This window comes from Macaca fascicularis, chromosome 18 (genome assembly GCF_037993035.2).
Source record: "Macaca fascicularis isolate 582-1 chromosome 18, T2T-MFA8v1.1".
NCBI classification, from domain to species: Eukaryota; Metazoa; Chordata; class Mammalia; order Primates; family Cercopithecidae; genus Macaca; species Macaca fascicularis.
Window position 1 is genome coordinate 45,749,234 of NC_088392.1, and position 17,838 is coordinate 45,767,071.

The window sequence follows — 17,838 nt, forward strand, 5'->3', positions numbered from 1 at the left end:
ATGTAATGGAGAAGGCAGATATACAAAAATCTGTGACATACAACAGAGCTGACCTAGACCTATCCTCCACACTACATTCACATTTATCACATATTTATTTTCATTTTAATTTTTAATTTTTTTCTTAAAGGTGGAGTTTCACTATGTCACCCAGGCTGGAATGCAGCAACACGATCATTGCTCAGTGCAGGCTCGAACTCCTAGGTTCAAACAATTCTCCTGTTTCAGCCTCCTGAGTAGCTGGGATTAGAGCCTTAAACCACCACACCTGGCTCATCATACACTAAATGCATAGGAATTCCAGAAAATTTTGCATTTTAGAGAATGGATACAAAATTACCTAGATAATATGATGTCAATTACCATCAGTGCTACATAAAGAGTATTTAATGGTTAGCAGTGTTTTTAAATTAATAAATTATAGGAATTTCTCTGCCAAAAAAATCTTTTTTTGTTGTTTATTTAAGCCTACAGCACCTGATATTTTCAGGCAGTCTCCCATCCAAGTCCTAATCAGGCTCAACCCTGCTTAACTTCTGAGATCAGATGAGATCAGGTGGGTTCAGGGTGGTATGGCCATAGGCCACCCTAAATTTTCTATAGCAGTCGTATAAGTGTTACAACAGAAAGGTACTTAAGTGTTTTTTTTTCTCTTCAGGGCAGCAAGAATCCACACTGTTAATATGTTTGAAATTGATGACTTTAGAAGTAAATGTTTGAATCTCACTCTCATTTTTATTAAAAGGATAGAAGTATTACATGCTCAAGATTTTAAGGCACATCTTTACAGAGATACATATTAAAGTGAAATTTGCTCCATTTCTATTCTTTGTCCAATTCAAATTAATACATTTACACCTTAACGCAGTATAATCTAGAGTTATTGAAAACCTAATTATGAAAGAAACCTTCAAAGTATTACAAAATACAAAGGATCACATCATATCAGAAACTATTCTCAGAATGATTGCATATATAATGCCTGCTTAAATATGAACATAGGAATTCATGTTCCTAATTCATATATACAAATATTTTGATATATTTGACTGTATTAAAATGAAAATTGTTTCAAGGGATACTACAGATGGAAAGTTTGTATTTGGAATGTATATGAAAGAGGAAGTGTTGGTATAGAATCTACACAGAAATTCTGAAAATTAATAGTAAATCATAACACAATCTAAGTAGCTAAAGGTTATAGATAGGCAATTCTCAGGATAGAGATATTGTTGTCAATAATTATATAAGAAAATAATAACCCATACTTGTACTGAACACAATTCATATTAAAATAAGATAAATAATTGTGTTGTTCATTTGGTAAAAGAATTAAAATCTGGTAATGTCAATTCTTGTCAAGAATCTGGAGTAATGAGAACTTTCATGTATTTCTTGTTGGAATGTACATAGAACCAACCTATTTAAAGATCGCGTTGGCAATATTTAGTAATAATAGAACAATGCCCTTCCACTTATAGAGCAGCTATAAAGTCTCTGCGTGATATCCCTGCTTATAATGATGACCTGAAAAAAACTATCAGGTACCCTCCCCGTTAATGACTCCCAAGCAGTTGTCTACAAGATCAGGTTTGAAACTATACATTTGTGCTAAGAATAGAACACAGAGATCACTAATTGGGATATAGAGACTTTGTGGCCACCATAAATAAACTGTGTAGAAATGTCTGCACATAGGCATGAGATGTTTATCCTAGCAATGTTTGTAGTAACAAAACAGAACAAAACACAAATTTAAAATAATTCTAATGTCTAAGGCGATAGCATGAAAGATTTGATTGAATTCATGTGAAGATTTAAAATTAATGACCTATTGTACCGTATAAACCTATAAACCTACATACATTACTAAACATAGTGTTTAGTGAGAAATCCAGGTGCGAAGCGCTGTGTACGGCAAGTACCATTTTATGAAAAAACCCACAGAAATCAATGTTATGTACTCTAAGAATACACACACACACACACACACACACACACACACAGAGTTCTGTGTTTTTTTCATATACATCTAAACATACCCACATACATATAGGCATTCAAAATAAAAAGCAGAATGAATAGAATATTATTTGTAGGTGAAATTATTTTAGTACAGCAGTTTTCTCTTGAAAAGCACGAGGATTTTATCATATATATAATTTTTTTTCTAAAAATATATATCTAAAACAAGCATAACAACTGTTAATATGTATTGGAGCATATGTCTTTTATGACTTTTTTTCTACTTTTGACAAACTTCATAAAGAAGAAATAGCAACAAACGTCTATGTGAAAAATATTACTAAGTGCTACAAAAGCACAAAGGAAAGCATCACATTTTGGCTAAGAGAAAAAAAAGGTTTATGGAACTAGTGATACTCACTTTAGATAACGGTTGATGCATACAATTTCAGTAGACAGACAAGAGGAAGGTCATTCCAAGCAGAGGCAATATTTGATTTGTGTAGAGAAACAATATTTAGAAGCTATTTAAAGAGTTTGAAGGACATATTAGAAATACATTTAGGAAAATGCTGCTTAAGAGACATTTTTAGGAATTTAGGAATAAGACAGAGGTAAAGAGGAAAAGAATTGAGTCAAAGTCAAAGGTTGATGAAATATAAAGCAGAATGGAGACTGGCAGCAATACATTGGATTTAAACAGATAAGTAGAGAAAGTCAGTGTAGTTTTATTAGAATTATAAGTTCAGGAAAGTGCAGGAAGACAGGGAAGTGGCAGCAAATAGTCCAGGCTAGTTTGAAAATGTTTATTGGAGGAAGAAAACACATATGCAGAAGTAACTTAGCTCAGTGCTTTGGGAGGCAGAGACAGAAGGATTGCTTGAGGCCAGGAGCCCAAGACCAACCTGGGCAACATAGTAAGACCCCTGACTCCACAAGAAAACAAAAGCAAAACCAATTATCCAGGTGTGGTGGTGCGTGCCTGCAATCCCAGCTACTTGGGAGGCTGAAGTCAGAAGATCGCTTGATCCCAGGTGTTCGAGGTTGTAGGGGAACTGTGATCATACCACTGAACTCCAGCCTGGGCAAGAGAGAAAGATCCCATCTCTTAAAAAATAAAGGAAAGCAAGGAAAGAATAAGAAGAAGGAAAGAATAAAAGGAAGGAAAGAATAAAAGGAAGGAAGGAAGGAAGGAAGGAAGGAAGGAAGGAAGGAAGGAAGGAAGGAAGGAAGGAAGGAAGGAAGGAAGGGACGGAGGGAGGGAGGGAGGGAGGGAGGGGAAAGCAAAAGTAACTTATTGGTGGTGTTGTGTCTTTTGTTTTAAGCATATAGGATACTTAGGCACTTTTCTAGTCAGAGTAATGGGAATAAAAAAATTATAAGGCCAGATCCTGGAGGAACTGGAGATGCGAAATATTGCTATCCAGAACAGAGCTGGAAGAGTTATCTTTGGTTAGCAGAAGACAGTTTTTTGTTTTTGTTTTTGCTTTTTAAAAATAAATAAATAAATAAAACAGAAGAAGGACAACAGGTTATAGAGATTACCAGACAGAAAGAACACTACAAGGCTCATTAGAGAGGAGTCTTTATCTTTGTAGTAAAGGGAGAAAATAAGAGCAGAGATCGTGTTGCCAGCTTGGAGAGGGTAGAAACTGTTTGGGAAACATGCTACAGGAACTGAAATCAGCCATTGAATGGGGATGTAAAGACGCCTATGATACAACTCCATCCCTGCTGCTTGGTCCAGGTTAATAGTATCCTCTGCTGACATTTTTTAGTGGTTTGTGGTAGCCCATAATGCATATTTTATAACTTTTTAAACCTATTTTTCTTTCTAGAGTGTTCATCTATATGTACCAGGAACATAGTAAGTGCTTAATAAATGCTTCTAAACTGGATGAGCAAGACATTACATTAGTCAGTTCATAACTTACATTTAAATTCTCTGTGCCTGATCCGCATTCTTTGGTGCAGGACAGAGCTATGAATTAAAACAAACTTCCTGGGAAAGTTATTAGAGATGAACAACAACCTGAGCAGATACACTGCTAGCATTCCCTTTTTAAAGAGGAAAGCCAAGAGGTATTTCCGAATGTCTGTCTGGAAGATGGACTAAGTCACCACCTAACAACTGTGTGACGTTGCAGAAGTTGCTTTACCTCTATATAAAAGAAGTGGTATACTCGTCATGAGAACAGTTTCTTATAGTCCCTGCTCATAAATTGTTAGCTGTTTTGCTATTATTAGAAATGATTTTATACCCTTCTGTTCCATCCATCAGATGTACTATAAAGTCACTGAGGACTTCCTATTGTCACATGAGAGGTACCTTTAAGTGAAGATAGTCAGCATTGCGTATTATCAGTGGATAGCTAGGAGGAAAATTCTCGATACTTTGGCATTAAATTTATATGTATATTCAACTAGTGACTTGGATTAGGATAAATCCCCTCACTCTCAATAAGCTTTGTAGCACTGCATTTTAGAAAGCTTAGATGATGTACAGAATACCCGTTTGTGAAAGTTTATGTGCAATTTTAGGCAAAAGAATTAAACATTAAAGGAAAACTATAACGGTAAGCTAAAAATACCCTGGACAGCTACATTGAATATTTACTAGATAGATGTACCAGGCTTAGCAAAATTAAATTTTAAAACTGTGCCTATACAAAACTATGAAAAAAGTAAGAATTCATGCTTAGAAGGGAAAAAAAGAATGGAAAAAGGGTGACGATGCAGCTGGCAGGGGGATTCTTAATTCATATTTCCTTTTATGCACATTGTTTGCTAAGGGACCTCAGAGCAAATAACTTGGATCCTCTTGACTTCTGTCTCTCACTGGGTTGGGAGGCTGATGATGTAGTCTGTTTATTGTATGACTTCACTGTAAAAATCTGTGTGTGCCTATTTGGCATTATTATACTCTATAGAACCAACTCCAGTACACAATCATAGTTATTCTTGCCTTTCAACCTCTAAGAATTAATTATCTCTACAAATAGAATAATAAATTTGAGTGTCAGTTCACAAGATACCTATGTCCAACAACACGTTATTTTGTAGTTATATGGCAACATCAGGAAAAAATTAAATAAGAATTTCAAATAAGAAATAAGAGAAAAATTCAAATTGTTCATCTGCTTATAGGAGATATAGGTGAAAATGTTATTTGTTTCCAGTTTTCTCTCACACAAAGGGAAAAATGAGTTTTTATAAAGAATGGAATGAAGCCTTAACAGATGGAGACCAAAGCTTGATGCACTGGTGTGGGAAAGGACATACTCAGAGATGAACGTCCCTTAAATTTAGCCCAAGGGAAACATATTGAAATCAGCAGAAAGCAGGCTTCCTTCCACACAGCCCAGGCACCAACTTTGCTGCCCTCAGTGACATCAAGGCCTGGCTGTATCTCACTTAGGGAGTGGGTCAAGTTATACCTGATATACGTATCTAATAAAATTGTAGGAAGATGCAGAAGATAAGTAATCCTTGGATAAACATAAACCATTAATGAACTGTACAAGATATTATTTATTTACAGGGTCAGATTGCAGAAGCGATAATACCAAAGCTGATGGTAGTGTCTACATGTCAACAAAAAGGCAGATGTACAGTGAAACATTCACTGTCCAATCAATTAGATGAAGGAGCTGTATAATGCCAAACAGCTAAGTATTTGGAAACACCCAGACATTTGATAGCACAGTTCCTATTTTTTAATGAATTTTCCTCCAGAGCCAGAACAAATTCCATACAAAGAAAGTGGTTTCTGTCAGCACCTTCTTTTTTCTTTTCATACCACAGTGGGATTACTCAGGAGTCTCACTCTCTTTATTTGAAAGACCTGTTTTGAAAGGATTTTCCATTGATCCTATAAACAAGTCAAATACACCATCAAAGAGCAAAGATTTATGCTACTTCCGGCTATGCCGTAAAATCATGTGTCATAGGCTCTTAGGACAATTTCTTTTCTTTCTTTTTTTTTTTTTTAGACTGAGTCTCGCTCTGTCACACAGGCTGGAATACAGTGGCACAATCACCATCTCGGCTCACTGCAACCTCCACCTCTTGGGTTCAAGCAATTCTCCTGTCTCAGCCTCCTGAGTAGCTGGGATTACAGGTGCATGCCACTATGCCCAGTTAATTTTTGTATTTGTAGTAGAGATGGGGTTTTGCCATGTTGGTCAGGCTGGTCTCGAACTCCTGACCTTGTTATCTCCCTGCCTCGGCCTCCCAAAGTGCTGGGATTACAGGTGTGAGCCACCTCACCCAGCCAGGACAATTATTAAAGGTGTTCCAACAATGGTTCAATAATGAGAAAGGCAGTTGGCCTTCCAAGAAACTGCTAGAAGGATAAATTCATTTGGATATTTAAGTTCTGATTTATTTAAAATATGAATATGAGTTGCCACCTCAATTAAAATATAAATTCTGGATTTTCAGGGACATTCTTGATATTATTTTTAATCCCCACCCTGACTCCCAAATATACATAGTACTAAATTTGTAGAAGCATATTATATGCTCAATGCTTGCCTACAGAGTGAATGGTGAGCTGAATGTCTTTTTAAAATGTACTAGAATGAAATTTATACTGAAATATCTACCATCTGTTAAAAAAAAACACACATGCACAAAACCCCAACATTTTAATTCCAGAGCATGTGGTTACTGGAACTGAAGGTCCTAAATTGCATCTTTAAAAAAAGCAAGGGCATCTCTATTTATTAGGCATTTAAATTCAGTGCACTGCAATGTCTCATCTCTTTGCACTTTCCTTAGTAATTGGGTGTTGACTCTGTGTCTTCAGGCTAATTCAATGCTTATGTTGTTAAGATATAGACTGGCTGCTCCTGTGTGAATACTTTCTGGCTTTAGTCCATTGCTCATCCTTTTCCCAGATTTTAGTAATGAATAGAGCTCTTCATTCACTGAAAGAATGTCCTTGGACCTGCCTGTGCTCTATGTTGTTCATACACTGCAATATTCCCTTGGCCTCCTGACTTTGCAGCTTGTGGTGGTCCAATAGCCTAGTTTCCTTTACGGGGGACCATATGCTGTGGTTTTATAGAGGGAGAGCCCTTCCTACCACATCCTAATTCTAGTCTCTACACATATCCGTGAAACTGCATACACTTACCTAAAAACACTGCTTTAATATATTAATTCCTGTTCAAAAACTTTCCGTTTGACCTTATTTTGAGCGTTGGGGGTAGGGGTCATCAGAATAAAAATGTGCGTAGTTCTCAAAGATTTCTATAAAGAAAATACCCCATTATTACATTTTTTTTTTTTTTTATTTTCTGGGAGTCTTCTCACAGACTTTGGTTGAATTTAGGACTTCTTCACTTTATCAGGTATATATTCCATTTGTTGACACTCTCAGTGCCAAAGATGAGTACAAAGATGTATGTCATTAATGATAATCTTCTTTGTTTTAATTAAGTTCTGTTAAGTTTATCTGGTTTATGGGTAATTGTTGGAGAAGAAAATATCATATGTTCCTATTTTCATATGTATATATCTGATGTCTTCCAGCAGCTTCCAAGCCAGTCAAGTTCCTATGCAATCACTATTTTCATCAAGACACAGAATCCTTACTTAAGCTAACATATGCTCCCTTTCTGAAAGAAATCTAAAAGGGACTGGAATACTGAATTGGTTATCAGTAGTTATCATATTATTCCTCTTTCTATATTAATCTAACTAGATTTATCTGGAACAAGTTACACATTTTTCTTCAGGTCTCATTTTTCCACCAGTGAAATGAAAGTCAGTTCAAATGTTCTCTAATATTTCTCTTCGTTGTGATAATCTGAGACATTATGACTCCATAACTCTTCTACATTTTCTACCTTATTAGGAAAAACTTAACAGCAAAAATAGTGTTTATCTTTTTCCCCTCACTGAGTACATTGTTATGTGGTTAAGGTAGGCTAAGTACCCATTGGATGAAGAACTTACTACCTGTTGTTTAAAGTGTGCCCACAGTTCTGAATAATGAGCTCTCACCTTGTTAAAATCATGAACCATTTGGTGCAATCATAAGTCCAAAGACATGCATGGGATTAGCCAAACCAATCAAAATCAAACAGAAGCTTCTCCATTATGTCCCTCCCTTCCCAGACCCAGTGCATTTCAACAAGGAAAATCATGCCATGAGGTTGTAATAGGAGCTAAACAATAAATATTCTCTCTTTAAATGTTTGTTCAGTTGCTGAGGAGTCAAAATGACAGCTCTATACATCTGCATTTATAGAGATTACATTTTCTTCCCTTATGTTTCCTGAATCTTTTTCTCAGCAAAGTCTCTATTCCAGCAGGCAGCAGAGAAGAGAAAAAGCAAATTAAAAGTATCTGCCATTTCCGGGAGGGTCAATTATGCTCCAAACTTGAATTACGAAAAGCCCTGGTGGTGAAGCATAGCTGGTTTGATTTGGTCTGCCCTTGTAGCAAAAATTTAAAATCTTGATGGGGCTGCCCGCCACACCATAGATCAAAGAGAAAGGATAACTTGGGCTGGGAATAAAATGTATAGTTTAAGATCTGTTTAGCCCCAAGCATCCAGCACTTCTCTGTGATGGGTCATCAAAGGCTCTGTGCAGATGACGTCTCAGTTAGCCCAGGGAGCCAGACACCACCAGAGCAAAGAGAGGTGGTGAGCAGACACCAAGACACATTTCTTTTATACTCTCAGCACAGCCTGGGAGAATCCTACAATCCCTCAAGTTTGGCTTTTCCCTGAATCAGCAATCCTAAACTTGACTGCAATCTTGCCGAGCCCCATTTTATTCTTCTAGCATAGTTTTCCTTAATTTGTGAAGTGGAAACCACCTACTTCCCAGTTTCTTGTAGTGATGGTTAAATATACAGTACAAAAATCTTGGACCCTACCACTAAACCTACTGAATCCAATATAAGAGTGTACCCAAGGGACCTACATATTTAAGAATTTTCCCCACACTTCTTCCCATGCTTAATTTCCCAGTCATGAACAGTAGCAGCTACAGTCTGCTTCCTAGCAGACTCCAAATCTCCCTCAAAAAATTAAAATGCACTTACTTTCTATTATAAATGAAATGGCCAATTACCATCAGTAACTATCTGTTATTTCTTTTCTAATTCAAGCCTATCTTTATATGCAATAAAGTCTACTTTATCATCATAATCACCAGGTCCTATAACATAGTAGAAAAAATAAATTATATACACATACATAGAAATATGTATGTAATATATACATATATATACACACACACATATATAATTTTTTTGAGACAGAGTTTTGTTCTTACTGCCCAGGCTGGAGTACAATGGTGCAATTTTGGCTCACTGCAACCTCTGCCTCCCCAGTTCAAGCAATTCTCCTACCTCGGCCTCCAAGTAGCTGGGATTGCAGGCATGCACCACCACACCCGGCTAATTTTGTTTTTTAGTAAAGACAGGGTTTCACTATGTTGGTCAGGCTGGTCTCAAACTCCTGACCTCAGGTGATCCACCCGCCTTGGCTTCCCAAAGTACTGGGATTACAGGCATCAGCCACTGCACCTGGCCTGTATTATATTAATAGATATTACCTAGATCTATCAACCTATTTATCAATGGCTATCTGTGTTCTTCACATAGCTGTGTGCCAGCTATGGAGGCTGCTTGTGGTATGCCTGGTACAGCTGCAGCCTCATAGGGAGCCACCTATAGACCAATCAGCACATGCCTTCTCCCCTCTGAAGCCTATAAAAACGCCAGATGACTCAGTCAGACTTGAGGACATGAAGGGATGACCAATATAGAAATATCTATATATGTCAATATGGAATATATATATATAGAGAGAGAGAGAGAGAGAGAGAGAGAGAGTGAGTTAGAGAGCTATATATATATTTTTTTCTTGTGTTCTCTATGTAGGTATAAATGGAGATATAGATCTTGAGATATATATCCAGATAGGTAAGAAAGAGCAAGAAAAGAAAAATGGGTAGGTTCCAGAGTTCTTATTTCTACAGCTATACACAAAGCTGAGTTGATATATTTGACTTACTTTTTTACTGCCTGTTTGAAATTCCTTTTGCCCTTCACCACCACTCTAGGTTGTCAGGAGTCTTTTACTGGAATGATCATATAAATCATAAATCCTAAAGAATCTAAATATCTAATGGTCTGTAATCTGGTTAAGATCATTATATACTTTTCTTTTAACCTGAGACACTTTTGAGTATGAGAGTTCTATTAATATCATGCTAGTATAGTATACATAAAATGAAACAATCCCAAGCAAACCAGGATATTTGGTTGCTGTGCTGCCAGCTTACTTTAAATTCATGCCTATGGCCTCATGGAGAGCTCTCCATGACCACTTAATTGAAGAAGAAGAAATTCAATTCATTTATAAATTGTTTTTACACAATATGCTGGCAGAACTGGAAGAGACAGTTACATCATCATAGTCAGACTCAGATATGGCCCTATGTATATATGGTTTTCTACATTACTCCACTGAAATTTACTAATAGACATTGATGGCAGCAGCAGCCTGTCTGGAGTGGCTGTTACCATGATGCTGGCTTCTGTGGGGGAGGTGCGGCTAGGGCTGCTTGCTCAATGGAGCCAGTGGGAGCCTGGAGCAGGTGGGAGTCCCACCCTTCTGGGTAAAGCTGTGGCCACCCAGCAGCGGTGTGAACCCAGGCATCTCTGCACTCTCAGGGGCTCAGAAAGGGCCCCCATTGCCCCCACAGTCTCACAAGTACCTGCTCCCACTACCTGGCCTCTCTCTGCTCTCAGCATCTGCTCTGATCTCTGAGCAAAATTGAGGCTGAGTCCAGGTGCTGTTGCAAGCTGGATGGGTATAAGCATGCTTGGGGCAGTGCTGACATGACAGCACCATGTTACCTTAGCCCCCTCCACACTCTGGGCACCAACGAGCATGGAGGGAAGCCAAGGGAGGGTTGGGGGCAGTTCCAAGCTAGCCTGCAAGTGTCCCTTGGCAGGAACAGCCTTGGCAACATGAACAGCAGCAGGAGGCAGACAGGCTCTGGGGCAGAAAGGGGCAGGTCCCCAGTGAAGCTCTACCTTCAAGCTGGGAAAGGCGGGAGGGCTGGAGGCTGGGCTGCCAGTCCCACAGAATGGAGTAGAACTTATGGTGCTTTTACCAGGTCCACCCATCACCACCAATGGACCGATAAGCATGCATTCCCTCCCCTCTGAAGCCCATAAAAACCATGGACTTAGCCAGACTTGAGGAGACAACAGGTCCACCCATTGTGGAGAGGAGCTATCCATCACAGGGTCTCCATTCTGCTGAGAGCTGAACACTCAACAGGATGACCGGCTGCAGAGAGGAGCTACCCACTCCAGGGTCTCATCTCTGCTGAGTGCTGAACATTCAATGGGATACTCCACCTGTGTAGAGGAGCTATCCACTGTGGGTCTTCTCTGAGCTGTTATGTCCCTCAGTAAAGTTCCTCTTTGCTTTACTCACTCTCCACTTGTCTGCCTACCTCATTCTTCCTTAAGGCAGGACAAGAACTTGAGACCCACCAAATGGTGGGACTTTTGTGTTACTAAAAGACGTAACACAAACAGTGCTGAAACATGTTCCTTCCTTGCTAGGTTGTGAGTGACAAGAAAGAGGGAAGAGAGAAGGAGAAAAGAGCTGCTGCCTTTTGGAGATCCCAGGCCTAGGAGCTCCCCAGGCCAGGGCTGTGACACCCTCTTTGGGGCTCTGCAGTTCCTGGCATCTCCAAGATTCTATGCATTACTTCATTCTGCATTCCCTGGTGCCAGCCATGGAAACTGCTTGTGTTACATCTGGTCCAGTTGTAGACTCGCAGGGAGCCAGAGCAAATGCCTGCTCCTGAAGCTGCACACTCTGCCACAGCCAGCATACCTGGCTGTGTGTGGTGGCTGGACCCCATTCTGCTCGCTTGCTCACACACCCCTTGCCATTCCACTCTCTCGGCAGGCATGGCATCCAGGTCAGTAGCACGAGCTGAGCACAACCTGCCAGGCTGAGTGGGAGCAGTGGGCCTGAGCAAAAATCAGGCAAAGGCACCACTGACCACAGAGGTTTCCAGCTAGTGAAACGACACCCCAAGGATCCCGCAACAATGTGACAATAGTAGAAGGAACTTCACAGTATTTAATGGGTTTCATATACTCTTTCTCACCACGAGTAAATCAATCTGATAACATGAGTAAATCAATTTCTATGTAATAGTCAGGATTAATTACCCTAATAAACAAAGTTGTCCCTGTTTGAAGGCACACATAGCTAAGTGGCAATCCAAACTTCCAGTTAAAAGGAAGTATTATGTTTTCTTTTATGGAAGTGTTCCCTTTTGGGTATAAAAATCTCTAAACCAGAGGATTCTAAAGTCAAAATAGTAGGAAAAAAAGTATTTTATCAATGGTTTATTATATATAATACTGAAAGGTGCAAATCACATTTCCACTTTATGTTTCTCTATCACTGTGCTTTGGTACAATAAAAATGGTTGTTGGAAAAAAAGCATCATATATTGAAAAGCATCTCATAATTGGCTTTGTAACTGACTTTTCAAAAGGGTATTCCACTGTATATTGGTCCAACTATTTCTAATTGATGGTAAAGTCAGCAAATTGCATCAATAGATGCTAACTGATATACTTCTTTTGCTGCAGATTGTGTTTCTTGATAAGAAGCAATATAGTCTGGGATGTTATTGTGGGTAAATGAGTAGGTAAGGTAGTCCATAAATAGTATTTTTTTTTTTTTTTGGAGACAGAGTCTCACTCCATCACCCAGGTTGGAGTGCAGTGGTGTGAACTTGGCTCACTGTAAAATTCGCCTGCTGGGTTCAAGTAATCCTCCTGCCTCAGCCTCCCAAGTAGCTGGGATTATAGGCACATGCCACCACACCTGGCTAAGTTTTGTATTTTTAGTAGATATAGGGTTTCACGGTGTTGGCCAGGATTGTTTTGAACTACTGACCTCAGGTGATCTGCCCACCTTGACATCCCAAAGTGCTGGGATTACAGGCATGAGCCACCATGCCCAGCCCCATAAATAGTATTTCTAGCAGATGGAAATTCAGTGCAAATCCATATTTAATGTAAGTGCAATCCAAGCAAGGACAAATTGCCATCCAATCCATAATGGATGGTTTCTAATATAATTGTCCTGGCAGCAGATGGTTAGCTGGTCCCCATGGATATGGGCTAGCAGTGGTGTCTAGATTGATCCTGTTGGAGATTGATCACCTATGCTTTTGAACCCATAAATAATGTATCTCCTTATTACTTTGGCCTTTCTTTTATTTCAAGAGCCCAATGAACCAGCACAGGGATGGCTGAGAACAAAAGACTGAAAGAGTGATCTTGTCTAGCTGACTATTGAGAAATCAGTGAACATTTTTACAGTACAGAAATATTTTCAAATTATTGGCCTCTTTCCAGCATTTCAAATCTCTCACCCATGTCTCTTTAACATTGGTCATATAATCCGATTCCTTCGAACTCTCTGAACATCCAACCATGTTCCACCAGCCTGTTAGCCGAAGCTTGCAGATCGTTATAAATCCATCATGTGTGCCATAACACCTTCCATGCACAGAGGAAATTTTGCCTATTTGATAGATTTCCTTTATCAGTCTTTCAGGGCTACCAGATCTGAGTATGACTATCATGATATAACTTTCTCTTCCAGCTCTGCCAGCTTTTTGTGTTGAACAATTTATAAACTAGAGTTGAATATCTTCTTTTCCTTTAATCACCTGATCATGGATATGGCTTGACAGGGAGTTGACAGGCAGCACAGCAAGAGCAGATGCCCTGCAGGAATGATTGACCTACTCATGCAGTTTCCTTGTACATGTGCTTGAGTTCAGTTTTATGTATACCACTTTCACCTAGTGATGTAGTACTGTTAAGCAAACTCAAATTTATGGCTTATGGTTATTTGAACCATTAAGAAAGCAAGCCAGGATATTTGGTTGCTATACTGCTAGCTCTTTCAAGCCATGCCCAGGTTCTCATAGAGAGTTCCTCCATGACCAGTTAATTGAAGAAGAAATACAAGTATAGTTTATAAATTTTTTTTTTTTTTTTTTGAGACGGAGTCTTGCTCTGTTGCCCAGGCTGGAGTGCAGTGGCCGGATCTCAGCTCACTGCAAGCTCCGCCTCCCGGGTTTATGCCATTCTTCTGCCTCAGCCTCCCGAGTAGCTGGGACTACAGGCGCCCGCCACCTCGCCCAGCTAGTTTTTTTTGTATTTTTTAGTAGAGACGGGGTTTCACCGGGTTAGCCAGGATGGTCTCGATCTCCTGACCTCGTGATCCTCCCGTCTCGGCCTCCCAAAGTGCTGGGATTACAGGCTTGAGCCACCGCGCCCGGCTATAAATTATTTTTACACAATATGCTGTCAGTGCTGGAAGAGGCAGTTTCATCATCGTAGTCACACTCAGATGTGGCCTAATGTATATATAGGGTTTTATATTACTTCACTAAATTTTACTGATAGGCTTGATAGTAATAGGAGTAATTTCATAGTATTTTATGGGTTTCATACATACTCTTTCTTAACTACATTGATACCACCAGCAAATCAATTTTTTCTGTAATAGTCAGGATTAATTACCCTAACAGATAAAGTTGCCATTTTGGGGAGTCTGTAGGTCACAATTATTTTCATAGTAGCATTAAGACATTCGCTATGAGCTCAGCATTCAAAAGTTGAAAAGCCTAACTCCCAATGTGATGGTATCAGGAGGTAGGGCTTTTGGGAGGTAATTAGGACATAATGGTGGATATAAATGGGATTAGTACCATTTTTAGAAGACATGAGATGACAATATTATTTCTTTTTTTTTCTTCTCACTTCCATGTGAGGATATAAAATGGCCACCTGAAAACCAGGAAACTGACCCTCACCAGACACTAGGGTAGCTGGCACTTTGGAGTTAGGCTTCTCAGCCTCTAGAACTACGAGAAACAAATTTCTGTTTTTGAGTCACTCAGTCAATAGTATTCCATGATAGCAGCCTAAACAGATTAATACAATGTTGTTTGTCTTTTCACCATGCTAAGATTTTTACTGATGGTACAAAAGAGTGATGGATAAAAATTCTATATTTAACATGAATCAGGCCTTGTTACCAAACAATAGGTACTAGTAGTTTGTTAGTCCATTTTACATTGCTATAAAGAAATATCTGAGAATGGGTAATCTATAAAGAAAAGATGTTTATTTGGCTCATGGTTCTGCAGGTTGTACAAGAAACATGACACCAGCATCTGCTTGACTTCTGGTGAGGCCTCAGGAAGCTTTTAGTCATGATGGATGGTGAAGGGGAAACAGGCATGTCACATGGCAAGAGATGGAGCAAGTAAGATGCCATGTTCTCTTAAACAACCAGTTGTTATGTGAATTTAAAGAGCAAGAATTTACTCATTACCATGGGGAGGGCATTAAGCCAGTCTTGAGGGATCTGCCATCATGACCCAAACACCTCCCACTAGGGCCACACCTCCAGCATTAGGCATTACATTTCCACATTTTATTTGGAGGGGACAAACATCCAAACTACATCAAGCAGTCATCATATCTTTCATTACTATAAATTTGTGTGTGTGTGTGTGTGTGTGTGTGTTTTTAAAGCCAGTGTAACTTAAGAGACCCTTTGAAAAAGTAGTACAAGTTAATTTTATTGTCTTAATGCTTCAGTACAAGATTTTTTAATACTTTGTATGACAAAGTGGAAAGTATGCATAAAGCATTTCTAAATACTAAAATCTAATTGTCTTAAAAAAAAATCATGCTATTGTTGGAGTGAGGACCTAAACTGGTTGCTTTTTCCATGAAATATCATTTTTATTTGAATAAATGAGTGATACTAATTCACTGTTTTTCAAAATAAAGTGTTTGGCAGATATTTTCTCAAAAATGAATAAAATAAACTTATTACTTCAAGGAAAACAACTGACAGCATTTATAACCAATGATAAAATTCAAGCTTTCAAGTGTAAATTAGAAATTTGAAATTTTTTATCGGCTTGCCAGCTCCCCAATATTGAAAGAGTATTCTGAGGCTGGTGTTGATATTATGAAATATAATTGAGAGATCATATAAATGAAATGTACCAAAATCTGGAAGATTTTCTAAGTCACTAAGCCAATGGTTTCAAAATAAATTCTGTATAATTTTTCAAAACCAGGCATGGATAAAAATTAGATGAATGAGTTTTAATGTAACAGAGAGCAAAATGCTCACTGATATGGTTTAAGATACCATATTATAAGCAACTCTTAAAGCTCAACTATTTGTTGAGTTTTGGTGTAGTATCAAAGAAAAACCAGAATAACCTGAAGGCTATGACATTTCTCCTCCCTTTTCTAACTACCTAGCTGTGTTTGAAACTAGATTGTCTTTGTACATTTCCATTGAAACAATCTATTGCAATAGATTTAATGGAGAGGTAAATATAAAAATCTTTTTCCTACTAATCAATTTATTAAACAGATTTCAAAAAATATTAAATAATTTTTCACTTACTTTTTGAAAATGTAGTGATTCTTCATAAAAACATATCACTTGTTATGTAATTATTTTATCTTTTTTTAGACAGATTACTGGTTTCTAAAATTTTTAAATTAATTTCTCATATAATAAATATTAAAAAGAACAATCCACACAAACAAAATCTCTTTGGAGTGTTAAATTTTTTTTTTAGTGTGTAAAGGTCTCCTAAGAACTTTAGAACAGTTTGGGATTGACTTCTTTAAAGAATAGTGGTTATTTGCTGATAATAACATAGTTATGCTCCAAATATCTAGAAGTCCACACTGTAATTTTCTTATCAGAATTTTTTCATACCTGCTTACAGCATCCTGATCTGCTGCAACATTGTAAGTGCCAATGCTGAGCTGTTTGTACTGATTTCTGGACCAAGTAAAGAAAGATACTTATTTTTCCTATATCATACTAAAAGATGCCAATTTGGAGCCTTTGCAATAAATTGCTAGGGGCAAAACAATCAAATATATCATATGTGGCACCTAAAATTATAAGAGCCCTACCAAAACAATAGGCTCTACCTTAGTAGTACTCATTTCAGGGTGTTCCAATATTTCTTTGCCTCTGAAGGGAATCCCAGCAGACAATCCCAACAGGCCAGAGAAGAATGATTTCTAAAAGTAGGTAACAAATGCAAGTTTCCAAGACATGAGATTTCTTGCTACTTCCTTCTTACCGGGTCTTATTGGCATGAGAAAATCAATGTAGTAAACCAATGTGTCCTGAGGGATATGAGAGAATCAAATTTCCTGCAGACTAGTTACAGCACAGAGTTGATATAACTCTGATGTGAGAGAATAAAGTTGTACTCTTGCCCAAGTCAAGTGAAAGAAACCTGTTAAAATTTTCTTATTAGTATAGAGGAAAATACACTCAAAATATTGATAGCTACATATCAAATGTTAGCGATTATGCTAGTTTTCTCTAGTAAGGAGACTGCAAGATGTCACTCACTAATTAAATGTACAATAACCATGGCCGTTCATCAAGGCATGTTGATTTTTTGCATAGTCCATATTTGGTTTGTTTGAAAGGATATGTGATAGGTGTAACCACCCCACATATTTTAAGCAACTGATGACGGAACTAATCTCCAAGAGGCTCCCATGAGTGAAATATTACCTTTGTTTTATTATTCTCAAAGAATGGGTAGGTCCTGGGTCCTCACTTTCCAAAGCTTTCACTTAATGGGTCAAAGAATCAATAAAAGAATTCTCAACTTGCTGAGTATATCTACTCTAACTATACTTGTAAGAATGGGGAAATAATCATATAGCAGTTTCACTTTGAAGTGAGCTTGAGTCAAAATGCCATTTACCACCTAACCC

At 38.1% G+C, this 17,838-nt stretch overlaps 1 non-coding gene across 1 annotated transcript; it reads right to left on the bottom strand.

Moving 5' to 3' along the window:
• Window positions 1–465: 465 nt before the first annotated feature.
• On the bottom strand, window positions 466–584 carry LOC123570084 (5S ribosomal RNA). Its single transcript, XR_010582986.1, has one exon. It is a non-coding gene; the product is annotated as a 5S ribosomal RNA (ribosomal RNA).
• Between the last annotated feature and the right edge of the window lie 17,254 nt (window positions 585–17,838).